Here is a 16,208-nt window from a genome sequence, read left to right on the forward strand (position 1 = left end):
TACATACAGAAAATAGAAGTAAAAGCCAAGGAAAGGTTTTAATTATATGGTTAAAGATTATTATCTAGGCACATGGACTTGGGAGGCGATATTATAATTTATCAAGATGACATAAAACTTCAGAACACCGTTCATATATGAATAACTTATTAGTGGATGGACATACTTTTTATGTCAAACTGCTGCATAGTTTTTACCAATTTACTGTGCATAGAAACCCACTTTCCACCCTATGGTGTTCTTCTCAGTTATCTTGTGGGGGATGGTGACTGTCACAGATGTGCTCGACGATTTACCACGTTGGGGGTTAAATCGTTACATTTTCCTTTTAAAATTCCAACGTTTCCTTTTTTCAACTGACATCAGCGTTTCCTTTCAATTGTTCTCCCTTCTCGTAGCCATCTTGGAGTAATAATTAAAATTCTCTGTGCAGTGAGAAGGAGGGGCTTTCCGTGTTGAGGTACAGAATTCACTTGTTAAGAAATGGTTCTGTGAGAATAGAAATGGTTCCACTAGATTCCATCCATTTGGGCGGAAAGCCTAGCATATAAAATTGAGTTCTTATTGTTTTTATTAAACATGAGAATAATTTAAATTGAAGAATGAAGCAGCACCACCGGGTGGGAGGGCCATGCCCCGAGGCCAGGCCTCCCTTCCCTGACCTTCCGCCACCACCACGGGCGCCATGTTTGTTTCCTAACCCTGATGATGGCGCAGGTGGTGTGCAATGACCAGTACGGAGCCCGGAACCTAAGACCCATGCAAGAAAGGTTAATAGTTCACACCTAATTTTTCTCTCTATTTCATGCCTCAGAGGGAAAATGTATTTTCACAAAATTACAAAGTCTCCGGCTAATTAGTCTACAAGTCGGCAAGGAGGTTCCAGGGTCATTTTCTCTTCTTGAATATTCAAGCTCTGACATCACTTTCACCATAGGCATTTCTATAGGAAGAGGCTTTGGGCCTGCAAGTACTTAAATAATCATTTCATTTGCCGGCTGTAGATAAAGATGTTGGGTGGGTCCACCCAGTTTTTTTATTCCTGTAATTGTTTCCAGATAAATTTTGAGTAATATCTATGATTCCATATAGTAAGGCAGAAATTCCTCTTAGAGTCAAAGACGCCTCCTGGAGGTTCCTGGTGCTGTCAATGCCCACGGCCCGCAGGGAGGGCCCAGGAAGGGTTATTGGGATGTATGGACCCGTGGGGCTGTGACCTCATATGGTAGTGAGGAATCTATGTAAATTTGATGGGACAATTTAAAAATCTGAATTTCTTATCAAAAACAACTTCTACTTAAGGATAACATAGTAATTTTTACTTGAGGATGATAGCAGGCATTATTTTTGTTGGAGAGAAGAGAGTTGTGAGGGTTAAGCCAAAGAGGCATTTCTACCTGTCTTCCTGGGATTCTTTCCCTGTGATCCAGTATCAGGTGATAGATAGGATACATGACACGCACACGCTTCCCAGGTTTGCATCAAGTGCTGCAGCGGGGACGTGGGTACAACCATGGTGCCACGTGGAGCTGGAAACAGCGCTGGGAGGTGAGTGGGGCTGAAGGTGTCACAGGTCCCACGGCAGGAGCACGGCCACGCCAGGGACCAGGCTGGGCGTTTCAGGGCTCCCCGTCCCGCGGCACAGAGTATGGACAGTCCATAAGGATGGTACTTGTGAATCTTTTTACCGAATTGAGTTGTATTTTCATACGGTCTGTTTTTGTGATTCCGAAGAGGATTTCCGCTAGCATGCGGTGGACCTGTAATTGGCGTCAGAGGCGTTATTTCAGCCGGGTGCCATTTGTGTTCTCTTCCTGCCGGTTCCGTGAGCGCCGAGGACCCGTAGATGCAGGGAGCAGCAGAGGAGACCAGGTTTAAAAAGTCATCTCAGGGGCGCCTGGGTGGCGCAGTCGGTTAAGCGTCCGACTTCAGCCAGGTCACGATCTCGCGGTCCGTGAGTTCGAGCCCCGCGTCGGGCTCTGGGCTGATGGCTCGGAGCCTGGAGCCTGTTTCCGATTCTGTGTGTCCCTCTCTCTCTGCCCCTCCCCCGTTCATGCTCTGTCTCTCTCTGTCCCAAAAATAAATAAACGTTGAAAAAAAAAAAAGTCATCTCAAGGGCAACGTCAGCTCTCTCGCAAATCGTTATCAGGGTTTCTTAAGTAGGGACACACTTACAATTAATCCTATTAGTAATAAGACTCATAGTCATGATAGTTAACAATTATGAAGCACTGGACAATAATAATCATCAACTCTAATGTATGTGTTACTGTGATATACAGAACAGAGATAATATTAGGCTATAATATGTAGTATGTATGTAATATGTAATATGATATTAGGACTAGTAATATGTATTACTAGTATCTATAACATCAATATATGTGACATATGATACATCAACATACGAATTTAATCATACAATATATATTTGTGCATCGTCTAAAGTTAATACAGAACATACTATCAACATCATATTAAACAATGAATAATTAATTATAATAAAAATAATTACAGGTAACTAGTAATCTGAGTAATAATAATCGGTTAATAATTAGTATGGCTGTCTCTTCTTGAAAAGTCAAATATGATGAGGTTCATATTTAACACACCTTCTCCGAATCCTCGTGAAGGTCCTGGCCTGGGTTCGAACTACCGCAGTGGGTAAGCTGAGGGACAAAGCTTTCTCCCGCCTCTAGGCAGAAAGTTGTCCGGGGGGAAACGGGGCACACCGGGTAGACAGAGCAGACCTACGAACGTGGCTGTGTCTCTCAACGCACGGGGGACGCGAAGACGGCCCCTGTGGTGCCTTTGCAACGCCTGTGCCCCGGCCCTGCCGCCAGTCCCTCTGTCTGCGGCTCCTGGGTGGTCTCCCCCACAAGCGCTGGTGGGTCTCTCGCCGGCTTAGAGCAAAAGGACTTCACCATTTACTTTTGAGCACCGATTGCTAGACCTTTCCAATACTTAATGCCTTGCTTTTTATAATCCATCTGAGTATTCCATTAATCCCCTCTCCCTGCCCCGCCACACACACATCAGACTAAATAGCTTTTGGTTTGCTTTGCCGCTTCAAGTGCCCAAAGCGAGCGCTCTCGGCGTTTTCTTTGGACTTAGAAAGCTTTATGCATGAGTTATTTTTCTTCTGGCTGGTTAAAATCTGCTGAAATCGTGCAAATCTGATGTCAAACATTTTCTTATACAGCAGCATTTAATGAAAACCAAAACAAATAAATAAAACTACAGAACACTGGACGACCAGCCGGTTTACGTCTAATGGCAAGTCGGAGCTTCTGCTAAAACAAACATCCTCATTTCAAATCGTGAACAATTACAAAATTCTAGAAAGAGAAAGTACGTACTTTAGTATGACTCGGGGCATTGATGAGGTACCAGGTGCAGGACGTGGGGGGTTCAGAGTAGAGTAAGAATCTGTCGTGTGCATGCCTGTGGTTTGATTCCCAAATAATACATAAGTCAAACCCACACATTTCCATTTTTTTAATTTTATATCAATTGGGTTCGTTATTCAGAAAAAAAAAATCCATAGATAGAAAATTTTAAAAAGCAGAAAACCTAAGTAGCCCAAACAGATTAAAGCCAGAAACAGATTTCCAGATGGAACAAACACACCAGATGATGATGAAATATATTTTTTTACATGTAGATATATATTTTATAATATACGGATATATATTTTTAAGAATTGTTTCACGGTGAATTCAGATATATATTATTTTTTTTAATGTTTTTACTTTTGAGAGAGAGAGAGTGGGGGGGCTGGGGGCAGAGAGAGAAGGAGAGAGGATCCGAAGCAGGCTCTGTGCTGACAGCAGGCAGCCCGACATGGGGCTCGAACTCACGAACTGTGAGATCGTGACCTGAGCCAAAGTCGGACGCGCAACCGATGGAGCCCCCCAGGCGCCCCGAGATATATATGTACCTATAACACGGTTATAAAATTAGCTTCGGTTTGTGAGAGGTTTTTTCACTTCTTTAAAACTAAAACCCCCAGGTACGCGTCGTCCTTCAGAGGAGCCCAGGTGGGACTGCCCACATACCCTCCCTTCTTCAAGCGAGAGCTTCACTGAAGCAAAGCTGTCCTTTGTGCCCCGCGGCACAGATCTGGGCCCTGGCTGACTGCCAAGGAGAGGCCAAGTAGCCTGGCTTGGAATCACGGCCAAGGGAGCCTCAGGACCCACAGCCCCCGCGGGCATATTGACAGGCCCTGGCAAGAGAGACTCAGAGCAAGAAGGGTCAGGCCCATTAACAATAGTCCCTTGTGCAGCTCTTCACAGTTTAAAAAAAAAAAGCCCGAATTTTGTTGAATCGAAAAAACCACTGATGGGCACGACCCCATGGGCCTGCTCAGCTGTGAGGTGGGCACGGTGGGCCAGGCCACGAGATCTCCTGGTGCGGAAGAAACCCCGAGGTTCCCGGAGGACACGGGATTTGCCCCGGGGCTGGAAGGCCAGGCCCAGAGCCGCTCCCTGGGGAGTCCAGACACAGACCACACCCGAGGGCTTGCCTTACAAGGTCATCCTTACGTGCACGAATTAGGAGATCAGGGGATACTTTCCAAACCCCTGACTCCCCGAACACAACAGAGTGGGCTCCTTCTATCAGGGCTGGGATAAACCTTCAGAAGGAGTTGCAACATTACAAGGAGGCTGAGGCACTTTCTGGCACTTTCTGATTCATCCGTGCAGGCATCATCCCCGAACGTTCCTTTGTCCAAAACTCCATTAGTTGGCTTCTAGAAGATAAGACTGCCCGTGAGGCAGAAGCTTCTAGGAGTTCCCCACCGTCACGAGGTCGGTCCTGAGCTCAGGGGGTCAGGCCGGGGACCATATGAGATCACAAGGAGGTGGGAGTGCAGCCTGGGCCCAAATCCCATGTCTGCCCACGACTTGGTGCCGGTCCCCACGAGCTCCCAAAGCTGTCAGACGTGTAACACAGGGGGCAAGTTCACGATGCCACCCGGCCCCGGTCAGTGCCAAGCACCATTAGCTGTTTGCACGTACGGGGCGTCTACTCTCAGAATCAGTCCCGCGAACACCCAGGCACCTGGCAGCGCGTCCCGAGGAAACAGCAAAGTGGGCCTTTTCAGAAGAGAAAATACTTATTGGATTCCTTGCATGGAGGGAACTGCAACCCACGGCTTACATTTAAGCCCTTCCATATCAAATATGTCTCCAAGCTCCTTTTGGCCCGTCTTTGCTATTTGTTTTAGCTTCTTAAAACTCTTCAAAGTTGTTCACTAATAAAAAAAAAAATTATTCCCACTCTAACCTCTTTTTTTTTTTTTTCCTTCCCCTCCCCCATGGGTTCCTGTTAAGTTTCTCAGGATCCACATAAGAGTGAAACCATATGGTATCTGTCTTTCTCTGTATGGCTTATTTCACTTAGCATTACACTCTCCAGTTCCATCCACGTTGCTACAAAGGGCCATATTTCATTTTTTCTCATTGCCACTAAGAGACTGTTAAAAACTGAGAACAAACTGAGGGTTGATGGGGGGTGGGAGGGAGGGGAGGGTGGGTGATGGGTATTGAGGAGGGCACCTTTTGGGATGAGCACTGGGTGTTGTATGGAAACCAATTTGTCAATAAATTTCATAAAAAAAAAAAAAATTATTTTCTCTGATTTTATTTCCTTGGCCTCCTGTGGGATCAGGGACTAGTGTGAATACAGTGAAGCTGTGACGGACATCCGAGGACCAGACCACGTGTTGGAATCGCACGGCCCGGGGTTGACTGCACCCTGGCCCACCCGTTACGTCCTACGTGCTCTCAGACAAGTTACTGACTTTTCCCAAACCTGTTTCTCCCTGGAAACCTACAAGCAGAGCACTTGCTTTGCAAGGTACTCTTAGAATTGAAGAAAGTACATGTGAAGTTCCTGATAAACAGCAGGGACCCAAAATTTTATACTTCTCCTTACTGCCAAGTATGGTGATGAGTGATGAAGTCATTGTTCTTCATATCTTTTCTTTAAAGAAAGCCGAATTTGTTCTTGCAGTAGCGTCCTCGGGCTGTAGCACGCACTGGGGGGCTTAAACAGAAATTTAGTGTTTCACACTCCTGGAGGCTGGAAGTTGAAGACCAAGGCATTGTGATGGTTGTTTTCTCCTGGAGAATGTGGGAGGAGCATCTGTCCCAGCCTCTGTCCTTGGGTCCTCGATGGCCATTTCATCTTCCCATGGCAATATCACCACGCATGTCTGTCTCCAAGTTCTTCTTTGTGCCAGGACCTCGATCCTATTACATTAGGATCCATCCTAATGATCTCATCTTAACTTCATTACCTCTGTAGAGACTCTATCTTCAAATGAAGTCACATTCCAAGGTACTGCGCATTAGAATTCCAATACAGGAATTTGGGGGGAACACAGCTCAACCCATAACATACATACACATGAAAAAACATTAGAAGGAGCAAGGGGACGACACACATGCAATGAAGAGGCAGCTAAGGGGCCAGTAGGAGAAAGGAGGGAACAGAAGCAGAGAACAAGGCAAGTCTGGCCTCTGGGTAAGGTTTGGGTCAGAGGTGTCCTTACAGCTAGCGCCCTGTGAATGAACTGTGACGTGTCTCTTAGTTTGCGCATACCGGGTGTATATTTCTTAAGACAATAAAGGAGAAAGACTAAAAGAAGAGAGTGGTTTGCACTCTTCCAGAAAACAAGAGAATGACAGTCCCTCCAGCATGAACAGAAACCCCCTCCAACTCAGAGAGATGCCAAAGAGGAACTCAGCCCTTTATAAAAACTGACACATAATCATGGCCAATGGCTGGTAGAATCTGGTTTGCGCAGCCTCTCCCTTCCTTGAATTGGGATTTTTATAAACGTAACAGTCACTGCCACCCTAAAACACACACCCTGCACCCAACATGAAGGATTCTGTAGGCCTTGGTGGCAACAAGTGGCTGTTACCAAAGCTCTTCCTGAAAAGAAGACAAATACCAGACGGGGAACCCGGCTGCTTGACCAGCAGTCCCATGACCACTTCCAACATGCAGAGTCACCGTTGAAAGTCCATTTCCCAGGGGCCTGTAGGGCATGGCTCCCCTGAATGAGGTCTTCACAGACAGACCTTTAGAACCAAGTTACAGGTCCCCAATCTAAAATTCTCCCCAGATAACTACCTACTTCCCTGGGCCAGTGCACAGAGAATTAAAATCATTGTTGAAATTACTCTGAACCTCAACACTTTTTCGCTGCTGGTGGGAGTGCAAACTGGTGCAGCCGCTCTGGAAAAAAGCATGGAGGTTCCTCAAAAAATTAAAAATAGAACTACCCTATGACCCAACAATTGCACTACTAGGTGTTTATCCAAAGGATACAAAAATGCTGATTCGAAGGGACACATGTACCCCCATGTTTATAGCAGCACTATCAACAACAGCCAAAGTATGGAAAGAGCCCAAATGTCCATCAACTGATGAATGGGTAAAGAAGATGTGGTCTATACATATATACACACACACACACACACACACACACACACACACACAATGGAATTTTACTTGGTGATCAAAAAGAATGAAATCTTGCCATTTGCAACAACATGGATGGAACTAGAGTGTGTTATGCTAAGAGAAATAAGTCAGAGAAAGATAAATATTATATGATATCACTCATATGTGGAATTTAAAAAACACAACAGATGAACATAGGGGAATGGAAGACAAAATAAGATAAAACAGAGAGGGAAGCAAACCACACGAGACTCTTAAATACAAAGAACAAACTGAGGGTTCATAGAGAGAGGTGGGAGGGGGTAGGGGATGGGCTACATGGGTTATGGGTACTTGTTGGGATGAGACCTGGGTGTCATATGTAAGTGATGAATCACTAGGTTCTAATCCTGAAACCAATATTATACTATATGTTAACTAACCTGGATAAGAAAGAAAGAAAGAAAGAAAGAAAGAAAGAAAGAAAGAAAGAAAAGAAAAGAAAAGAAAAGAAGGGAAGAAAGAAGTAAATTGCACTGAGCCTCTAAGGCAAATACTTTACCCATAGTTTGAAATTTTTAAATATAGTCAAGACTCAACCATATGACAAAAAATTATTTTTCCCTAGTAACACATGGTAAAGAAGTGACATGTCTTATGAGCAGAAATCTCATCTTATGCTTCTCACAGAGCATTCTCTCAATCAAGAATAATCATTGAGTAATAATATGCTTATAATGTACCTGAGTTTTTGAAAAAATAAATATGTACATCTGCTGAAAAGTGGTTTTAGTGTATTGCTTAAAATATACAACTCATCTGCGGAATGACAATGTTTTAAATTTTTTTTAATTTTATTTATTTATTTATTTATTTTTGAGAGAGAGAGAGAGAGAGAGAGAGAGAGAGACAGACAGAGACAGACAGAGCATGAGTGGGGAGGGACAAAGAAAGAGGGAAACCGAATCTGAAGCAGGCTCCAGGCTCCAGGGTGTCAGCACAGAGCCCAATGCGGGGCTTGAACCCACGAACCGCGAGATCATGACCTGAGCAGAAGTTGGAAGCTTAACTGTCTGAGCCACCCAGGTGCCCCAGAATGACAATGTTTTAAAGCAAGCCAAGGCACTTGCTTTGAGAATACCAATTCTAAGAAATGTCAATGAGATGCAGAGTAATTAACAAGAAGAAAATGCTGCCCCGATATTCACAGGAAAGGAAGAGATAAGCAGGAGGCTGTTTCTTATAATCTTTTCCACAGTGTGTGTAATCCCAGTGATCTGTTATTTGTTCATAATTGGGTGATACAGCATGTATTGTGCTATGATACGTTCATGTTATTTCTGTTTTCTAAAGCCTCTACTACATTTCAAGAAGTGTTGACATTTCACACATTTTGAATTGAGGTCATTTAATCCTCATAAAAATTCCAGGAAAAAAATATTATAATATTCACACATAGAGGAAAAGCCCAGTGTCTAAAGGCTAAGTGAATTTTTTTCTAGGTTACAACTAATAAGGTGCCAACTTAGGTCTTCTGTCTCTAATTCACGGCTGTTTCCATCTACAACATGACCTCCAGGTAGAGAGATCAGATACAGACAGATAATAGATCAGTAGATAAAATGATAGATGATAGGTCAATAGATTGATTGATGGATAGATATGGACAGACTGATAGGTGATAGATAAATGACATATCGGGGCTCCTGGGTGGCTCAGTTGGTTGAGCGTCCGACCTCGGCTCAGGTCATGATCTCACGGTCTGTGAGTTCGAGCCCCATGTCGGGCTCTGTGCTGACAGCTCGGAGCCTGGAGCCTGCTTCGGATTCTCTGTCTCCCTCTCTCTGACCCTCCCCCGTTCATGCTCTGTCTCTCTCTGTCTCAAAAATAATTAAGCGTTAAAAAAATGTTTTTAAGATATATCAATAGATAAATTGATAGATGATTGATTGATATACAAATAAATGATAGATGACAGATTGATTGGTAGATGATAGATTGATAGATGGTAGGTCGATAATTGATAGATGACACATCAACAATCCATCTACCCATCTATCAGTAGATGGATAGATGACTGATAGATGATAGGTCAATAGATAAATCGATAGATGCTGTGTCAATACACAGATAGATAGATAGATGATTGATAGCTAGCCTGTGTTAGATATTGTCTACGGACACTGGCTTCTGCTTCCACGGCCTTCTGTGCTCTGTGCTCTCAGATCACAGGGGCAGAATATTAAACCCTAACCCTAACCCTAACGTAGCCCAGACTCCTCGCGGATTTGGGTGCAGTTCAGTTTCCGCCAACAAGGTGCCTGCAGACAGCCTTCGGAAGACGGGAGGGGCACCTTTCCCGCAGCACTGATGGCTGGGGGCTGAGCCTGGGCAGTGTCTGGACCCCGCGCTCAGCTCCGAAGCCACTGACTTCCTGGGCGGCAGGCGCCGTGGTGGCCACAGCTTCCTGACTACGGACACCTCTGCCTGAAGTGGGTGGGGAAAACCTGCTGACCGCGTGAAGTTCGGCTCATTAAACTCGAACACGTCTCAGTGGTGTCTCAAAAGGGCGAAATAGGGGAAGGGACCAGGAGGGTCTGGAGGGCTGGAGACACTGAGGGTGGTGTTGGGCAGGACTTAGCGAGCAGCCTGAATGGATTGGGAACTGCGGGAAGAGACGGGACCAACAGGGCACGTGAATCTATGCGGCGTTATGTTAAATCAGTTTGCCTGCCGTCTTATCACGGAAAATCTGGGTCTGAAGGACTTGAAACTGGAGAGTTTGCTTGTGTGTCGCAGTTCTGTACGGTTTGTCTATCGTACGAGTCAGAGTTCATCTCACTAATTGTTGTTTCTGTGTTATTTCCCTTGACCTTGGGGACAGCAGCTCTGGCTGGTTGGACCCTGGAGCTAAACATCTCATGGTAACTCCCTGCTTTACTCTCTTCTTACCATCCATACAATTTTGCAAGCAGCATCGAACTTTCTGAACAGAAGTGGCTTCTGTTTCCTGAATTCTCCCCTCTTGTTTTTTAATACGGTGTTCCAAGGCAGATAAATGGCTTTATTTATGAAATGTCTTTCAAATATTAGAACAACACGTCTTGGCTGCCAGGTGTCAACCTCTCTGAATTGTAAATCCAACCCCCCCTGAAAAACAGCCACCTGTCAGAGAGCTGTGATTCCGCACTCTGTCGGTTGGAGGCACCTGCAGAGCTTTTCACCAGACACGTGGGCTCAACCCTCCAGTATCTCGCTCAGCAGTTCTGGGGTGGGGAGGCCAAGACACTTTTTGTAATACAAGCCAATTTTTTGTTCTGGAGAGGTTTAAGAATCCAAGACATAATCAGAAGGCAGAGAGGCAGAAAAAAGCCCGTGGGGAGGGCACCCATCCCATGGGTGTGGGGCACAGACAGGCTTCCTCACCCAGGCAGACCGGCGGAGGCTTCTGCTGAGGAAGGCCAGCAGCACGTAGAGCAAAGGCCTCTGGGTACTGGAGTCCAGGGTTCCCCCAGCAGAACTTCAGGCTTCTTACCCCATCACCCTAAATAGTCACCCATCCCTATCTATGCACATGGAGGTCCCAAAAAGCTTTGTAATACGATTATATCATCTAAACCAGGGGTTTGCAATTTATGGTCACAGGCTAAATCCAGCCCAAGGCCTGTTTGTCAATAAAATTGTACGGGAAGACAGTCACGTCCCTGAGTTTCTGGGTTGATTATGGCTGATTTCCTGCTACTTCAGAAGAGCTGAGGAGCCGTGAGAGACAGCACAGTCACAGAGCCCAACCTGTTCCCCGCCGGACCCTCTCCAGGCAACACTTGCCAATCCTTCCTCAACTATGACTAGCATCCAGGACCCTCAAGGGTGTGGGGAAAAGGAACCCCTCAGACTTATCTAGACCATCTTCCAGCATGCCTTCTTCCACCTCAGGCTCCCCAGAGCCCCTGCCCCTCCACAAAACCCGCTTACTAGCTTTCCCAACAAAGAGATAAGGAGGAACCCAGGAAACAGGCTTGGGGCACACTCACAGTGTTCCTGAGGTTCCGGGTGACTAGATTGTTCCATCACGTGCCCGGCTTCTTCTCAGGCAGAATTTCCACGTCTGTATTCACCCAATGTTCAAAATCCATTGTAGGTACTGTATCTTAATAACCAAATCTTACAGTGAGTTGTTCTACAGACCAAAAGCATTACAATGTCACACACAGAAAGTACCTATCAAGGCATATATTGCACACGTGTGCATTGGTACGTATGCACACATATATACACACATTCTAAATAAGATCATGTAGATCCATTGTGTATAAAAATGTCATATGTTTGGGGCGCCTGGGTGGCGCAGTCGGTTAAGCGTCCGACTTCAGCCAGGTCACGATCTCGCGGTCCGGGAGTTTGAGCCCCGCGTCAGGCTCTGGGCTGATGGCTCAGAGCCTGGAGCCTGTTTCCGATTCTGTGTCTCCCTCTCTCTCTGCCCCTCCCCCGTTCATGCTCTGTCTCTCTCTGTCCCAAAAATAAATAAACGTTGAAAAAAAAAATTAAAAAAAAAAAAATGTCATATGTTTCAGATCATAAGTCTAACTGTTGGAGGAACAAGCAAATGAAGAGAAGAGGGTATGAACTCCAGCTGCCAAGCAATATTACGTTAAAGAGAACTTCCTCAGTCCCTTATTGTGAAACACAGACTCCCGTTATGACAACAAGTGCTGTTGTTTAAGTAGTAATTTCCATTCTCATCACAAGAAAACAATTCTCCAGCTATGTATGGTGAGGGCTGAGAGTTGGACGTACTGTGGCAATCATTTCACAATAAATACAAACATCCGATCATTATGTTATACAGCTGAAACTGACACAACGTTACACGTCAGCTCTACCTCTATATAGAAAGATGATAGAGAGATAGATGATAGAGAGATAGATGATAGAGAGATAGGTAGATAGACAGATAGATGACAGATGATCGATAGATAGATGATAGATCAATGATAGATGATAGAAGATAGATGATAGATAGGTAATTGATTGATTGATAGATGATAGACAAGTAGATAGAAAGACAGATGATAGAAAGATAGATGACAGACAGAGGATAGATAGATGATTGATTGATAGACGATAGACAAATAGAAAGATACATGATAGAAAGATAGATGACAGATGATAGATAGATACATGATAGATTGATCAATGATAGATGATAGATAGGTAATTGATAGATGACAGACAAGTAGATAGACAGACGATAGAAAGATAGATGACAGACAGATGATAGATAGACGGATGATTGATTGATAGACGATAGACAAATAGATACATGATAGAAAGATAGATGACAGATGATAGAGAGCGAGAGAGAAAGAGAGAGATGATAGATCTGAAAGAGAGAGGATAGACACAGCGGATGGGTGACCGTGTAGGTAGTAGCACTTCCCGGCTCACTGCTCACGTGCGGAGTCATCACGGCCATGGCACTCAGGTTCAGCAGGCAGCCTGGCCAGGTGGGAGGGCTGTGTGTGGGCACCGCCTGTCCTACCGCTCAGACTCACTTGGCATTCGTTCCAAAGCAAGCATGCTTCGACAAAGGCTGCTACCAGAGAAAGCTGATGCCATAAGCAATTACCCAAAAAAGCCCTTTCAAGACCTGGGGACCTGCCTGAACACCCCAGCCAAAAAGTCAGAGGCAACAGATTCAAGTTGGAGATTTTTCTCCCCACACCATTTATAAGATGAAAGATCATGCGCTTTTCCTACAGCCGGAACTCACGGATACGGGCGCTCTGCCTTCCGAAGCCTGCAGGGCCTGCCTGCTAACAGGACACTGGAGTCTTGCAATGAGACAGGAATCAATACGAATGATCAAAGCCAGCCGGTCCGAGGAGAAACATGAGTGAAACCTGGAAAACAAGACCGATTTCTACGTATAACTCCGGTGCTCGGCGGGGCCGTCACCTGCCCTCAGACTGTGGGGTGGTCTCAGCACCATGTCCGTTTGAGAGCATCAGTCAGACGGGCCAGACCTCGTGAGCCCCCTGCATGGGCAGCCCCGAAAGTGAGGGCTTCAGGGAGGCCCTAAGTGAGGTCCAACCGGCCAAGGAACAGCAAGAGAGGACAAGAGAACCCAGGAGTCCCCACTGGGGAGACGCTGAGTACAAGATAGGTCGTGTAGTTTAGCGTTACCCATCGAGGGCCTGTCTCTAAGCTTGGCCCGGGCGCACCTGAATCACCCATCCCTCTCATCCACAAGACCCCACAGTGATGACCTCGTTGTTCTGTGTCTACACCCTCACTGCGGCCAGTGTGGGCCGCGGGCAGGGGCTCCAGCATCAGCCCATGGAGACGCTCCAGACCCGTGGAGGCGGAACCTGCATTTCAACGAGCCCCGGGTGATGAGTGCACAGCAGCGTCGGAGGAGGTCTCCGGAGAACGTCTTCGAAACCCGCATCGTGCACTCTGTTCCAAGCTCCGTGTCTGGGACTGCTCTGTCCGTCTTCCAGAAAGCTCCTCAGGTCACCGGCTGCCACCCCACCACCCCACGTTTGAGACCCCACGCACCATGCTGTGAGGAGGTCACACAGAGCCACGGAGCCAATCTGGGGTCACCCGGTGCTCTCCTTTCATTGAGGAGGAAACTGAGGCTGAGGCCCTTGGCTGAGGCCCAACGTGTTGACACAGGAGAGGATAGGCCTCACGGCTCTCCCGGTTTCTGGTTTACTTTGTTTCTTACTCTGTCATGAACAAAGCCTAGGCTATGGCTCAGGAGAAGGGTATGAGGGGCCACCGCCCTGGGGTGAGAAGTCAGAGGGAGACGCCTGTGCAGCCTCCGTATTTATAACGAGGCCCAGAGCCTCCGGGAGCCCTCGCTGACAGAGGCGGAGCCCGGACGAGCACCCAGCTCTCCAGCACCTGTATGACTCCCAGGGTGACCGTCACGTCCCCTCTGTTTTCCTGGGACATGTCCCTCCAGTCTTCCTGCTACGACGTGTGCCCGGATCGGCAGATGATGCCTCCTCCCTCATCATCCATGTCCCGCAGCCACAGGGGCCAGGCCTCCGGGGAACCCACACCAGCCACGGCCAGCTCTTCCTTCGCCATCTCAGACGGACTCCGACATCATCCTCCACGGTTCATGCACTTTCTAGGCTTTGAGGCCTGAGGAAGAAAATGTACCACAATCACGAGGGCCTCCATGCCGGCTCGCACGGCTGCGTTCATTTGTACAGGACACACGTCGACAGCAGGGAAAGGCCATTCAGAACTAGGCCCCAGCCTGTTCCCGAGGGGTGCGTGGATGAATGCCTCCCTTTCACAGCTCACGTGAACACCTCACCCCTTCCCGTTCATCAAAGCTGCTCACAGTAGTTGGGAAGCGGGCCTTGAAATCGGTTTCCTAAAGGTTCTAGTTTTTAACTGGAAACCTCTCGAGAAAATAGAAATGCAGGCTTGCTGTGGACGATGTATCATTCCAATTTCTCTCCTTAATCACAGGGAAAACCAACATTTTACACAGTGAAGGGAGGCCGAAAAGGCCCCAGAAAAACCCCAGCAGAAGGGCTAGAGCAGGAGGAGAGAAGGAGGGGGGATCAGTTCTGCCACCTGGTTCACAGATGCCAAATAAACCGAACACCTGTCTGCTGAGGCTGCCCGACAAAGCACCCCAGACGGGGCGGCCCAAACAACAGAACCGAGCTCCTGCGCCACATGGAGGCCGGAAGTCGGAAATGAAGGTGCCGGCAGGACACGCTCCCCCTGACACAGGCCGGACCCTTGGCCTTTCTTGGTTCGTGGACATGACACTCCAGCGTCCACATCTGTCACCACGAGGACTCCGTCCCTCTGGGTGTCTGCGTCCAAACGTCCCCGTTCTCGAAAGGACACCAGCCATCGGAAGAGCGCCCACCCTAGTCCAGCAGCCTTGTCTGGACTTGATTACATCTCTAAGACCGTGTCTCCAAATAAGGTCGTGTCCACGGGGCCTGGGGGCAAAGACCTCAACCCATCTCCTCTGAGGGACACCAGCCAGCCTACAACAGGTTCCAGACAGACGTCAGAGCGTGGAGGGAGGCCACGGTCACCTCCAACGAGGCACTCCATGGCAGAAGTCCAAGTTCTAAGGCCAGGAGTGGAGGACCTAAGCAAGTCCAGAGGGCAAGGAAGACCCCCTTCCAAGAAGCCTGGTCCGCCTGGGGAGAAGAGGATGACAGGCAAGGAGGACATGATGCCAGAGGGAGGATCCGGTCTGTTCTAGGCACAGAGGCCTGGTCGTCAAGTTGAGGGAGGCCCCGATGGAAAGTGAGAAGCCGGGAATGCGGAGGAGGCATGTGTATTGGTGGAGCGAAATCAGGCACAAGGAGGGGGCTCAGCCTTGGGCAGGAGAGAGACCCAGCAGATGTGGGCAGACCCTGGGAACATGTGACAGATAAGCAAAGGGGACGGGGTACTGGCAGCAAGGGTGTGTCAGAGGCCCAGTCACTCGTTCGTCAAATACTTATCCAGCCGCAACCCTGCGTCAGACTTTCTAGGGGCCAGGGATACAACAGTGATCAGGGGAGACCCTCCCTCATGAGCTTGGGGTCTACTGGGGGAGGGGAACATGGGAGCAGAGAGGAAGGAGGTGGGTTGGAAGACAGGCTGATATTAAGACAAAGTTAAGTTAAAAAATTGTCAGAGGGTGAAACATTACAGGATAAATGATAGTAGGGTTGTCTGTGGGGGGAAGACTCGATTTTGGAAAAGGTAGGCTA

The sequence above is a fragment of the Lynx canadensis genome, chromosome A3, assembly GCF_007474595.2.
Source record: "Lynx canadensis isolate LIC74 chromosome A3, mLynCan4.pri.v2, whole genome shotgun sequence".
Taxonomy (NCBI): Eukaryota; Metazoa; Chordata; class Mammalia; order Carnivora; family Felidae; genus Lynx; species Lynx canadensis.